Source organism: Octopus sinensis, linkage group LG2 (assembly GCF_006345805.1).
Source record: "Octopus sinensis linkage group LG2, ASM634580v1, whole genome shotgun sequence".
Taxonomy (NCBI): domain Eukaryota; kingdom Metazoa; phylum Mollusca; class Cephalopoda; order Octopoda; family Octopodidae; genus Octopus; species Octopus sinensis.
In genome coordinates, this window is record NC_042998.1 from 182,237,034 (window position 1) to 182,247,929 (window position 10,896).

Here is a 10,896-nt window from a genome sequence, read left to right on the forward strand (position 1 = left end):
GCCTAGTGGTCACGGCATGATACACAGCTTTCCCTAATGACCGTCTGGTTCGTAACACTACACAAAAAATGGTAAAGCTTTATTCCCACCACCCTTGCCTGTCTTTCGTTATTCTCTAGCCATCTCACTTTCCTAATTATTTCATGCCTTCTCTATTATTCTGATTTCTTTCCCATATAAAATCGTTAGTCTGACAAATAGATTCCAAATATTTTTCTTTAATAGCTATTATCTTTTCTCATTCGCTGTTTTGTCTATCTTAGCTTTCCGCCAGCATCAGCATCGTTTTCTAAAAGGCCCATTATTTTAAACACAGACTTGCTTGATCGGAATGCTTTGTTATTATTCTCAATTCCTTTGTTTTCAGTTACCAAATTTCTGTAGTTAATACATGTGCTAAAATGTAATTTCTACTTTAATGATCAACCATCGAGCATATATTTTGTTTCCATTATTTTTTTTATATATATAATTTACGGATCTTTTCGGTTTGAACGGCAGTTTTTAACATAATTTCTAGGTAACTAAAAAATTTTAAACTTCGTATACTGGTAGAATGTGTTTATAAAACATCTTTTTCTCTTGGCTTTATTGAGAAAATTCTATAGTTTGTAAGATATTTGTTGTTTTTTTTCTTCAATTTCTGCTATTTCAACCAATCACTGACGTCTATTGTGGTAAAAAACATTCTGTGCCGTATGAATATGTCCCTCGTTTAAGAAACAGATTGGGTTTATTTACATTTGTGAAGAAAAAAAGATACCCTTCCCTCCACCCCTAACCCTAACCCTAAAACAGCTTGAAATGCAATAGATCGATACTAGGGTCATAATTATGGGTGACAATTTCATATGACACCGCTAGAAAAAACTGCCGTTCAAACCGAAATGATCCTAATTTACTTCGTTGTTCTCCATGAATTTATTTTTGAATTTATTTTTCATATATCATTGTTGCCACATTATATACCCTTTGGTTGAATCGGTTGTCGCTGATTGGAGGCAAGGCATTTTGACTCTGGTTTTCACGCACAGGGTGAACTCACGTCAAAAGGCTTAGCTCTAAAAGAGTCGTGGTGTAAGGTAATCATGAGTGTAGGACAACATCCCTCGGATCTTTTCGGTTTGAACGGCAGTTTTTTCTAGCGGTCTCATATGAAATTGTCACCCATTGCATTGCATTTCAATCTATTTTAGGGTTAGGGTTAGTTAGGGTTAGGGTTGGGGGAAGGGTATCTTTTTTTCTTCACAAATGTAAATAAACCCAATCTGTTTCTTAAACGAGGGACATTTTCATACGGCACAGAATGTTTTTCACCTCAATAGACGTCATTGATTGGTTGAAATTGCAGAAATTGAAGGAAAAAACAAACAACAACAAATATCTTACAAACTATAGAATTTTCTCAATAAAGCCAAGAGAAAAATATGTTTTATAAACACATTCTACCAGTATACGAAGTTTAAAAGTGTTTAGTTACGTGGAAATTATTTTAAAAAACTGCCGGTCAAACCGAAAAGGTCCCACCCCTCCCCGGACAACCCCCCCACCCCATGACAAAACTCTCTCGGACAAAACCCCCGTAGTTAAAGTGTGAAAGCGGACAAAACCTCCTCGGTTATATTTTTCGTTTTTGCCCCTTTTACTTGTTTCAGTCATTAGTCTGTAGTCATGCTGGGGTACCGCCTTGAAAATTTTTTAGTCGAATGTATCGCCCCCAGAATATTTTTTAGGTGATTTTTTCAGCGCATGAAATTAAGCAGAGAAGGTCTCTCCACATGCTAGAAATAACAGCCAAATCACTTAAATTTTTTAATAATTTCACGTAAACAAAAACGGAAATAGCGGTTGTAAAAAACTTTTATTTTCCGAAATTCTAATTTTTAAGTAAGCAAAATATATTCAATCGAAAATAAATAAGTAGAATAGAATAACTGAACACGAGACTCTTTACTACTCCATGTACATATTGTCTGAATTCTAACAAAAGGGAAATCGTTTAATTCAAGAAATGTGTAGAAAGATAGAAATGACAAGAAGTACGTTTGAACGACTAACCTTCGTTGCCATAATTCTGTTAGACCTTCAACGGCCGGAGAAAGTTCAAAAGGTCAGCTCATTATCATTAATCTCTAAGTGAAGAGAGAAGAAAACAAAAGACTTTACATTTAAAATTTAAATGCCGATTTTTCTGCAAGTAAAAATTCTTCAAGGCGGTGCCCCAGCATGGCCGAAGTTTAATGACTGAAATAAACAAGAAAATAAATTGTCCGAAGCGGTTTTGTCCGGATCCCGGTAATCACAACTAGGTTAAGCCTCAAGTTAAAAAATTGAGATTGGAAATTGTACAATAATCAGCAAGGCAAGATTTAATTTATCATCAAAGTTTAACGTACTCAGCTTAGCGAACTTCGAAATAAAGAATCCTTTAAGAAACTCTTTAAGAATCTCCTCAAAGAATTAATTCTGTATGAATTCGAATGAAATCTCGATCCAGAAGATAGCGGCTATAACTACAGACTTAACCGACCAAGGAAACAATAAGAACTTCATGGTAGAAACACTCAAGTTCCGTTATCAAGCACTTACTTATTACCTCGATTCTGTCACTAGCTGATCTTGAGGCGGCGAGCTGGCAGAAACGTTAGTACGCCGGGCGAGATGCTTAGCGGTATTTCGTCTGCAGTTACGTTCTGAGTTCAAATTCCGCTGAGATCGACTTTGTTTTTCATCCTTTCGGGGTCGATTAAATAAGTACCAGTTACGCGCTGGGGTCGATATAATCGACTTAATCCGTTTGTCTATTCTTGTTTGTCCTCTCTGTTTTTGGCCCCTTGTGGGTAATAAAGAAACAGATTCTGTCACTAGCTGATCTTCATGTTTTCCATATCCCTCTGAATATTTATGGGAATCTGTATGAGTCATTTCATATTTACGAAGTTACATTTCACATTAAATAGCAATGTCCTCACATTATTTGTTTTATCTTCCTGTTCCACTTGGTTTTATAGACAACGAGTTGATTCAGTATGCTGGACCATTTGAATAAAATATCTTTGTCAACAATCAATTAGGTGTTGGGCATAGCGGAATCAGGTGAGTTTCAGACAAATAACCTGGTAAAAAGTCTGTTTATATTTTGAGCTCAAAACCCATTCACTCCATTTTGCCTTCCCTCCTTGTGAAATCTATGAGATAAAAGTATTGGGGTTGATATAATCGACTATACTCTGGAAACTGTTGTCTCAGCATAGTCACAATTTTTAACTGAAAGATGTAAAATAATAGAAAGAAAAGAATGTGTGTGTGTATTCGTGTACCACGTGGAGCAATACGACCTTTTTGGATTAATATTTCAGATGTACTTACAAGAAATTCTCTATAATAGATACTGGTCTTTACAGAGATAACAATTTAACACACACAACATAATATATGTGTATATATATATATATATATATATATATTATATATATAATATATATTATATATATATATAGGCGTAGGAGTGGCTTGTGTGGTTTCGGGTTCTATATATATATATATATATATATAGAGAGAGAGAGAGGAGAGAGAGTGGTAAGAAGCTTGATTCCCACACCACATGGTTCTGGGTTGAATCTCACTGCATGGCACCTTGGGTAAGTGTTTCCTATTATAGCCCTGGGTTGACCAAAGCCTTGTGAGTGGACTTGGGAGATGGAAACTGAAAGAAGCCCGTTGTATGTGTGTATGTGTATGTGTGTGCGTTTGTATGTGTTTGCGTGTGTATGCGTTTGTCTCCCAACCACCGCTTGACAACCGGTGCTGGCGTTTACGTACCCGGTCCACCAAAAAGGACCGATATGTACCAGGCTTTAAAAATAAATATTGGCATCGATACATTCGACTAAAAAATTCTTCAAGCCAGTGCACCAGCATGGCTGCAGTTTAATGAGTGAAACACGTAAAAGATAAAAGATATATATATATATATATATATAATATATATATATATATATATTATATATATCGTGACGTATTTTTGCCATTTCAATATGGCTAACCCCTAAGGGTGGATGCTACTGTAGTTTTTAGCCCAGGAGGACTTCATAAGTTGAAGACGGGAAGGATGACTTCCCTTTGCAAATACTGACAGGACACAGAAAGTGTGTCTATGGCCAGCTGGAGGAGTGTGTCCTGGGGCTAAAAACTACAGTAGTATCCACCCTTAGGGGTTAGCCATATTGAAATGGCAAAAATACGTCACGATGTGTTACCGCTACTGTATATAACTCACTTTGATATTTATCATTGTTTGATTTCACTTTTTCAATATCAGCGACAGTGGACGCTGGAAAAAGTATAAGTATTTGTGAAGGAAATCTAATTCTCGCCGACAACTATGATGTCACACGCTGACGAGAGGTCAATACCTCGAAACTCGAGTCCGTGTGTATCATAAGTTGAAGACGGGAAGGATGACTTCCCTTTGCAAATACTGACAAGGACACAGAAAGTGTCTATGGCCAGCTGGAGGAGTGTGTCCTCCTGGGGCTAAAAACTACAGTAGCATCCACCCTTAGGGGTTAGCCATATTGAAATGGCAAAAATACGTCACGATGTGTTACCGCTACTGTATATAACTCACTTTGATATTTATCATTATATATATATCTATATATATATATATATATATATATATTATATATATATATATATAATATATATTTAGTGTAGGAAGAAATGGAGCTGAACGAAGATTTAACAAAATTCATTTGAATAATCCGTAATAAGATAATCCATTTATCTACTTCAATATATATATATATAATAATAATAAATCTCTGAGCGAGGTATAACAGTAACTGCTCTGTAATATAAGCGGGATCAGCCATCTGAATGTGGCTAGGGACAGGGCGGGGGTGGTGACACCCCCACCACCCCGCCCTGTCCCTAGCCACATTCAGATGGCTGATCCCGCTTATATATATATATATAATTATATGTAGGTCCCGGGTTGATTCGGGGTTAACCACAGTAAATAAGGTACTCATACATAGCAGAGTAAAATTAATTTATTATATAGAAGGAGCTTCTACAGGACTAGAACTGTTCATTCAAGAGAAATCTTCAGGAAGATTTCTCTTGAATGAAACAGTTCTAGTCCTGTAGAAGCTCCTTCTATATAATAAATATATATATATATATATATTATATAATATGTATGTATGTATGTATGTTGTATGTAGTATGTGTATATATATATATATATATATATATATATATATATAGTTCTGTTAGGAAAGTATAACAGTACAAATATAGCTCGTTCACCCTTAGAATTCCCAAATAGCCGGTAGTATTCTTAGGGTATGCTACCAATTCTAGTCTTAGGTATTCCTCGTGTGTGAAAATATAGATATTCTCAAACTGGCAAATCGTTACATAATTTAATTTAAACTTAACTTCTTTGAAGTTGAGACAGTTCCAAGGCTACTTTTGTACATGGCATAATTAAGCAGTCATGTATAGAACCCGAAACATAAAAATGTCAATTCATAAAAAACATAAACCTTTACAAGGTAGAATAAACATAAAACGATGTTTTATGGGGTGTCTATTTACGTCTGTCATGTCTGTGTATATGTGGGTATGCATGTGTTTTTGTATGTTTACATAAATATATATATATATATATTCTTTTATTTGTTTCAGTCATTTGACTGCGGCCATGTTGTGAAGCACCACCTTTAGTCGAACAAATCGACCCCAGGACTCATTCTTTGCAAGCCTGTACTTATTCTATCGGTCTCTTTTGCCAAACCGATAAGTTATGGGGGTATGTAAATATACCAGCATCGGTTGTCAAGTGATGTTGCAGAGACAAACACAGGCACACAAACATATACGCACGCACACATACATATATATCTATATCTATATATATATCTATATCTATATATACGACGGGTTTCTTTCAGTTTCCGTCTACCAAATCCACTCACAAGGCCATGGTGGATCCGAGGCTATAGTAGGAGACACTTGCTCAAGATGCCACGCTGAATCCGGAACCATGAGGTTGGTAAGCAAGCTACTTACCACACAGCCACTTCTGCGCCTATAGAAGTTAGAAATAGAATTACACACACACACAATCACATACGTGCATACATATTCACAACGTGTTTTAATTAAATAATTTTGATGAGGGCAAAGATTATGAAGTTAAACTTTTCTCATCACGGGAAGCGAATCTGTGGCTTTAGATATTAAAATAATGAAATAATTAGAATCAATTCCCTATCAAAATTAAACTGACGTAATAGTACGATGTTACCCACTCTATAGTTTTTAGAAACCCTTTCAATGCTATAAGTAGAGATATTTTCAATCTATAATCAATAAGGAACTCTTCCATTATTCAAGTCTCCTATGAAGACACACGCTTTACTACTTGATCGATTCAAGGGTAAGCTTACTCCACCTAATTTCCCCACAAACTAAGAAAAGCTTCCCATAATATCACGTAATTCCGGCACCACCGTTCAATCAATATAAACCGAATATCATAAAAACCTTCTAACTTAAAGCGATACTGTTTTCCCCACTTACCATAAGTACAGAAAATTTTTATCATTTTAGCTTCTTAATATGCAATCTTAAATTAGAACTATAAAATGCTCAAGCTACATGTTCATAAAGAAATACCAATGCATGTATATTAAATAAATCTTGTAACGCAGAAGATATTACTATTAGGTTACCTATATAAAACGAAACCACGATTTGGAAGGCATACGATTCATAGCCTTGCCCGAAGGAAAATTAAACAATTTAAGACCATAATTCACTTTCAGATATATTGAAAAACAGAAATGCGACAATTAAAAGTAAAGGTTTCTAACTACAGCATTTTGATGGAATATTATTGGAGGCTATAACCTCTATAAAAACAGCAACAAATAATGTGACCTTTGCGCAGAGAAAAGAAAAATCTTTAAAAACCGACATAACTATGAACTTTAATTAAACACTATGTTAGAGGTATTTGAGAAGTGCTGATATTGTGAGAAACACTTTCACTTAACTAATTGCATATATATTCACGGCTATATTTTGACATATGTTTGTAGTTCAATCCCCAGTTTCATTTTTATTGATTCTTCTTCTTCTTCTCTTCTTCTTCTTCTTCTTCTTCTTTCTTCTTCTTCTTCTTCTTCTTCTTCTTCTTCTTTCTGGTATGTATATTGACGATTTTATCCTGTGTTTTTATGTCTCTCTCTCTTTCTCTGTATATATATATATAATATATATATATATATATATACATAATGTGTGCGGGTGTGTATGCGGTGTGTGCGTGTGCGTGCGTGTGCATTTATGTGCATTTTATGTATGTAAATCCGCACTCAAAATGCGCATAAATATGTGGCTTTGATATGTTGTTATGATTTCCGTTGATATGAGAAAACACCGTGCCTCATGAGTTGTGGTAGATCACACAGAGGGGTACATATTCTCACTTCCCCAACATCAACCCGAAAGTAATAGTAATAAAAAAAAAAGCCTCAATATAGAATAAGTTTCTAAGATATGAATAAAGCAAATGAGAAACAGTATAAGATTATTTTATACAACAACGTGTTTCTTTCTAAAGTGTCAGTTTAGAGAGCTAAGACGTCTTGCAAATAACAGAGAAACAAAAAGCTGTACAAAGCTTTCTGATAATTTCTTTAAAGAAAGTTTCTCGCAACATATGTTTACATTCAGACATTCAGAATGACACTTCACCACTCGTTGCCGAAATATATCTGGAGCTTAAAGGATGATAATACCAACAATTATAAAACTGATCAAATTGATGCGTCCCTTTACAAACCCAGAAGATGTAATCTTTGTCTTTCGGAGTAGTATAACATTCTATAAGGTTATTCGTAATTTTGAATTAAAGATCAAAATCGGCGAATTCTTTAGGGCATTTCATCGTTACACATTGAAAATTTTCTAAAAACTAATGCAATGATATATAAAAATATATCTTACCTATATACAAATATATACACGTGCGTATATGTATGTATGTATGTATGTATGTATGTATGTATGTATGTATGTATGTATGTATGTATGTATGTATGTACGTCTCTTCTATTTTTTAATTATTATAAATTTTCCACTGAGGAGGGAGACGGTTTCCAACAAAGATACAAGGCTCTGTCTTTGGGATGTAGTTAACAAGGCAAATTCACATTTGCAACTTGAGACAAGTCTTGCATATTTTTACTGTTTCACTCACAATTGCACTTGTAATGTACGAATTAGCCGGTCAATTTCTCTTTCTGAAAATCCCAGTGTATCTAGATTCTCCTTTAAGTATTTACTAACAAAATCTAGTGTTCCAATTATTATTAGTATGAATATGAATTCATAGTCTGGATATAGAAGCTGGGAGTTTTGAAGCAGTTGTCCATAAATATCCTCTTTTTCTTTGATTTTCAAAAATATATCTATATCTGCAGGGCAGCCGGCCTCTATGATGGTACATACCTTTTCCCCTCTGTCCCAAACAACAATATCCGACATGTTATGTTTACGTTTGACAGAAGTTTTGTTGAGAATATTACCCCAGTATTCCTTGCGTTGGTGTTTATGAATGTATTCCATACAGAGGGATTTTCTAAGTTTATTTCAGGACAGTCTGTCTTGTAGAAAGCATTGTAAATTATCTTAGCAACAACATCGAGCCGAATAGGGAGGTTGTACCGTGATGTCATTTTAGGACAGCTGCTAATCACATGCGTGATGTCTTCCACAGAAACATGACATAGCCTACACATACCGTTGCACCTTGGGATTACAAGAGCGTCACTGTTTCTCTTGTTCACCAGGTAAGTATGTATGTATGCGTATATATATCCCACTACCACCGCTTGTCAACCGATGTTGCTTTATTTACGTCCATAACTTACCGGTTCGGCAAAAGAAAACCAATAGAATAAGTGTTGTATATATATATATATATATATATATATATATATAGATATTATATTACATATATACATACATACGGACGTACGTCCATATGCACATTACACAATTATATAACCGTAGCTATATACCCCTTTTTAATTGAATAATTTTAATACGGTCAAAGTTTACGAAGTTAAATTTTTCTCATCTTATGTAAAGCAAATTTGTCATATTCGTTCGACATATTAAAGAAATAAATTAATTGGAATTAATTTGTTAATCAAAATCAAATTAATATGCATAAAATGAAATGTATATGAAATATATTCAATAAACGGCGGAACGTTTTTAAGTAGGGACTTGAAGATTTTTGTGAGAAATTTGACGTTGTTTAATTTTATCCCAACTCTGATTGAAAAGAACTTTGACACAAAGCTTTGCAGCTGTTACGTAAATAGAAACACCACACACACACGACGTATTTCCATACAGTCTCCATTTACCAATTTCACTTATAAGGCATTAGTCGGTTCGGAGCTATAGTAGAAAGCACTCGCTCAAGTGGTGCCGCACAGTGGGACTGAACCCGAAACCACATGACTGCAGAACGAGCTTCTTAACCACATAGTCTGCACTTGAGTTTTCGTTATTTGAGAATGCTTTCTTTCTTTTTTTTTGTCTTGTTTAGTATCTTACATTGCTTTAGTTTCGTATTGGACGTCAAAGACGTTTTGAAAACTTACCTCTTCGACACTATTATCTTTCAACTGTACGAATTGCATTGAGATGTACGGAAACACCGGATCTTTTCGGTTTGAACGGCAGTTTTTAATATAATTTCTAGGTAACTAAAAAATTTTAAACTTCGTATACTGGTAGAATGTGTTTATAAAACGTCTTTTTCTCTTGGCTTTATTGAGAAAATTCTATAGTTTGTAAGATATTTGTTGTTATTTTTTCTTCAATTTCTGCAATTTCAACCAATCGATGACGTCCATTGAAGTAAAAAACATTCTGTGCCGTATGAATATGTCCCTCGTTTAAGAAACAGATTGGGTTTATTTACATTTGTGAAGAAAATAAGATACCCTTCCCCCCACCTCTAATCCTAACCCTAACTAACCCTAACTAATCCTAACTAACCCTAACCCTAAAACAGATTGAAATGCAATAGATCGATACTAGGGTCATAATTATGGGTGACAATTTCATATGACATCGCTAAAAAAAACTGCCGTTCAAACCGAAAAGATCCGAAACACCTTTATTAGTGTTAAAAATACATACGATAGAGAAACGTTTTCTTTAAGCCATTATGTTTAAAACCATCCGTTAGTTTCTGCTCTTTAACAGTTCTTACGCTGTTGCGCTCATTTATTTCCAAAATAGTTGAATAAATAATTTCTATACCCTAGTTGCAGTAAAATCTGTAGCAACAGAAAATTTGTCAGTATTCTTTCAGAAAAGGTATTCTGTGGGCTTTGCAACTCAGTGGATTCGTCTCCCATATGTGTTGGTGTGTTGTGTGTGTGTGTTACACACACACACCACACACACACACACACACACACACATTAATGTGTAATATATATATGTGCACATGTATATATATTTATATATATTTATAAATACAATCATACCTCATCCTACGTCGTTAATTGGTTCCAGAGGACACGACTTAGGTCGAAATAACCATTATTTTAATGTATATACATGTAATAACTAAAACCTTGGCTAGCCTAGGTTGTTTTTATGTTAGCCCTACGAATTCGGTAAATTGTTAGGCAACCCTAGGCTGCTTTTAATAAGAAAGAAATAATTTCAAATACAGTACCGTTGCCTTCCTGATGGCTGACCTCGGTGTTACTCGTTGAGGCTGGTGTAGGAGGAGGAGGAGGAAGAAGAGGAGGAGATTACACGCTAGATGTTGATGATTGGGGATCG

The 10,896-nt window shown here is 34.8% G+C and overlaps 1 long non-coding RNA gene across 1 annotated transcript in view; it reads left to right on the forward strand.

Annotated features, from left to right (window-relative positions):
• Positions 1 to 8,294, forward strand: part of LOC118762360 — a 20,816-nt gene extending 12,522 nt beyond the window's left edge. The window contains exons 3-4 of the long non-coding RNA XR_004998106.1: positions 7,488 to 7,491; positions 8,222 to 8,294. This is a non-coding gene — a long non-coding RNA (uncharacterized LOC118762360). The remainder of the gene's footprint in view (positions 1 to 7,487; positions 7,492 to 8,221) is intronic.
• Positions 8,295 to 10,896: the final 2,602 nt, after the last annotated feature.